General features: G+C 54.3%; 1 long non-coding RNA gene across 1 annotated transcript; it reads left to right on the top strand.

Moving 5' to 3' along the window:
* The first annotated feature begins 269 nt into the window (after positions 1 to 269).
* On the top strand, positions 270 to 2902 carry LOC131482430 (uncharacterized). The gene is made up of 3 exons (XR_009246984.1): positions 270 to 412; positions 2389 to 2568; positions 2868 to 2902. It is a non-coding gene; the product is annotated as an uncharacterized LOC131482430 (long non-coding RNA).
* Positions 2903 to 3836: the final 934 nt, after the last annotated feature.

The following is a 3836-nucleotide window of genomic DNA, read 5'->3' as shown; positions in this document are numbered from 1 at the left end:
CCTAGCCTTTCCCGGCCCCGCCCCAGCCCAGCCCAGGCTCCGCCCGCCCCAGCCCCGCCCCTCACACCGCCCACTCTGCCCTGCTCCCGGAAGCGAGCCGCTTGCAGGGCGGGGCCCCTGCTGCCGACCGCCATTGGCCCCGAGCCCATGTGGATGGGGCAGGTGCCGCCCCCCTGACCAATCCGCGACGCCTAGGGGCGGACCTTTCCCGGCTGGTCCCGGCCTGCCATTGGGCGACGGCGCGTGACGCGCGGGCTGCAGGCCACGTGGTGGTGTTTTCATCGCCAGGGGAGGAAGGCCCGGGAAGTGGCGCCGGCACAGCCGGGACCGGGTCGGCTGGCTCCGGGCCGGGCTCGGCGTCGCGGTCGCCGCCCTGGTGCGCTCGTTCGTGCCCCACCCAAAGCCCTGTCAGGTGTCTCCCTCTGCCCGCGAACCTCCCCGCGCTAAGTCGACGGCGTCGGACGCCAAAAGCCGTGCCCTGGGGCCGAGTCCTCAAGCTGCTTTGAGGAAACGTTCCTGAAGTGAGACGGCCGCGGCTGGCCGGGCGTCCTGGGGCCTCGCGGCGGGGACCCGGAGACTCACGGAGCCCAGGACTCACGCTGGTGTAGGGAAACAGCGAATGACCCTGCCAGCCTTCAGCTGGGCAGGGCCGGCCCACCTGGGGCGACGGGAAGGGGTGACGCGTGTTCTTTCAAAGCGTGTCGTGAAGGGGTGCTCTCCCAGTGCGCCTCGGCGCAGTGTTTGGGTGGCAAAAATTTTGGATCCTTAGACCTAAGGAGTAAGTGAACAGAAAACACTGTTACTCTCAAGCTTTTTCTGGTTAGATTTCAGGCGGGTCGGGGTGTTTCCGAAAGGCAAATGTAACAGGTTTTGTTTTTTTTTTTCTCATTCTTGTTCTTTCCACTGATGTGAAAAAAATAATAATATATATATATACACAGGCGAGCTGGTGCGGGCACGCTGTGGGTGGCTGCGGTGTTGTGTAAGCTCTCTGGGCAAGTGCAAAGCACTGTTGAGTGCTTTCACTGAGTCATCTTTGGAACCTTTCAAATTCCGGCCCAGCCGGTGCTGCCTTTTTGTCTCGCTGTGCCATTTAGAAAGCCTAGAGCCTGGCTTGCTTAGGGACTGGCTTGTGGGGAGAATGGCAGACAGGGCCTGGAAGCTGTTAGGAACGGCTTGTTAGGCAGAGGTTGACAGCGGACGCTAACTTCTCAGCAGGCGTGTTTCGTAGTAATAGTAATAATAATAAGAAGAAAGCAGTGTCCTGGACAGACAAACTCGACCAGGGAGAGTAGGACCAGCTCAGAGCGGGGACTAGAAGCCTCCAGGGGGAGTGGTATGAAGGTCTGACTGGGAGAAAGTCGGGTGTGATGGCAGCAAAGCCTGAAGATGAAGACAGACCCAAGTTAGTGACGTGGTGCTGCATGATAGAGAAGATGAGACACAAGTAGTTTTAACGTTTCTAGAATGTACATTTAAGAATAGAAAAAGATGGGCCCATTCATTTTAGTGACTTTTTTTTTTTAGTTTTATGTCAAAAATGTTACTTCAGGAGCAGGCTCTGGGCATGGTGGTTAAGATCCACTTGCTATTCCTGAATCCTGTCCTGGGGGCCATTCCCGGGTTTGATTCCTACCTCATACTCCTGACTCCAGCTCCTGCGGCCCTGGGATGGTTTAGGAGTCTGGGTCTTTTCCACCCCTCCGGGATTGAGCTCTGGGTTTCTGGTCCTGGCTGCAGTGAGCATTTAGGGAATGAACCAGGAGATGGGGCCTCTGTTTTTCTGCCTTTCAAATAAATTATATATGTAATTTCACATAGCTTACACATAGCCCAATTACATTACAAATAAGTTGAATTAATTTATTGAAGTTATTTGAAACAATGTTACAATCTTAAGTTCACATCTAGTCACATATTTTAAAAATATATTTATTTAAAAAGCAGAGTTACAGGAAAAAAAAAAAAGCAGTGTTACAAAGAGAGAGGTCGATCTTCCACCTGCTGGTTCACTCTCCAAATAGTCACAATGGCCAGATCTGGGCCCATCCCAAGTCGGGAGCTTCTCGGGGGGCTTCCACGTGGGTGCAGGGGCCCAAGAACTTGAGCCGTCTTCTACTGCTTTCCCAGGCCATAGGCTGGGAGTCACACCGACCCTGTATGGGCCGTGGGCACCATAGATAGCAGCTGTATTGGCTGTGCCACGGCGCCGACCCTCCAGGAGTTCCCATTACTGATGGTGACAGCTCACTGGGGTTTTGAAGTAATAAATGGCAGGATATGGTGATTGATGGAGAAGGGAGAGAGGCAGAGAAGGAAAAGGAAGAGTTAGAGGAAACCCAGAAACCAGATACTGAGTAAGTACTAAGGGCTGTGTGTTCCTTTCAGACACGTTGCCATGGCAGCAGACCCGCAAGCTTGCTGGGCCCAGAGTGCAGGACCGGAGAAGGCTGGTCGGCTGCCAACCCCTGCCCTGCCTGGGCGTGGCCCCCTTACATCTCTGGTGGATTCAGGTTCACGTGGAAGATGTCATCCCAGGGCTGCCTCGTCAGGCTTTGATTTTCCAAGGTCAGTACATAAACCTGTATTTTGCTACAAAGCACACTTACATAATTAGAATAGTATTAATTTAAAAATCAATGATTATTTAAAAAAGATAACCCCATGGGCCAAAGTCAGTCCTCCTGCTGTCTGGCATGGGCTTGTGGGACCAGGGGTGGAAGTGGCTGTTTGGAGGGGCCCCACCCTCGGGGTGCTCCCAGAAGCCCATTAAGGTCCGGAGCCAAGGACAGGGTTATAAATCAATTCAGGGGGGCTGGATTCCTGTAATGCCAGCTTGGCTTTTCTTTTTTTCTTCCAAATCCCAGCTTTAGGCTCTGTAGGAGAGGGCACTGCTGACTTGAATGCCAGGCTCTCAGCCTGCCCCTGCAGCAGCAGGTTCACAGCCCGTCAGCTAGGGCGTCGGAGGGGGAGGGGCAGGGAAGTGCCACACTTGGCCAGAACAAAATTTTGGCTTTTCCTCTATCTTTTAGTGGAAACTCTTAAATATCTGTCTTTTCCCTGGGGAAAAAAAAGATGCGGGGAGGGGTGACATTCTCTCCAGGATTTCCAGGGAAGCAGGCAGAGGAAGGGAGGATACAGCTGGTCTGTGGGGATGACACGGCCGCCGCTGGGCTCATGGGAAAACTTGCCTTCTGGGTAGCCATCAGGTTGTCATTTAAAAATGCTGATGAGGGCACGCACGGGGCATTAGCAGAGGAAGTGGGAAGTGCGACGTCCTGAGTGATACAACCTTCCTGTCACCCGACATGGCTGGCCGGGACAGCCGGCTGTCTATAATTAGAGTAACTACTAGGTGAACAAATGCCGCTCCTGCTTGCTTCTTTTTATAAAATCGGGTCTATTCCTGTAAGACCAAGTCACAGGAAATAATCCCCTTTCTCTTTCTGACCGCTCTCAACACGCACAGCCTGAGCTGAGCCGACAGGTGAGACAAGGTGAAGGGGAGTGGGTGTGGGATGGATGGTGGACGGGGTGGGGGGTGCGGGAAGGGTCAGGGCCCAGAATGGAGAGGTTAGCTCGCAGACTCTGCCCACCAGTTCCAGGGTTGGAAGGTGAGGGGCGGGGGGTTGGACTCAAGGCAAGAGAGGACTCCATGGGATTGGCACCCAGGAAGGCATCGGCCAGGGGGCTGACTCACAGCAGGTCCAGCTGGGCCCCTAGACACAGTCTGTGTGGGCTAACATGGATGCCGGGGTGTGCCCCTCCCCATTCTTTTCTGGATTTATTGATTAAAGGGGGAGGGGCAGACAGCAAGCCCACCAAGCATCTTGATA

The sequence above is a fragment of the Ochotona princeps genome, chromosome 17 (genome assembly GCF_030435755.1).
Source record: "Ochotona princeps isolate mOchPri1 chromosome 17, mOchPri1.hap1, whole genome shotgun sequence".
In the NCBI taxonomy this organism is placed as follows: Eukaryota; Metazoa; Chordata; class Mammalia; order Lagomorpha; family Ochotonidae; genus Ochotona; species Ochotona princeps.
This window is presented reverse-complemented; position numbering and strand designations above follow the sequence as displayed.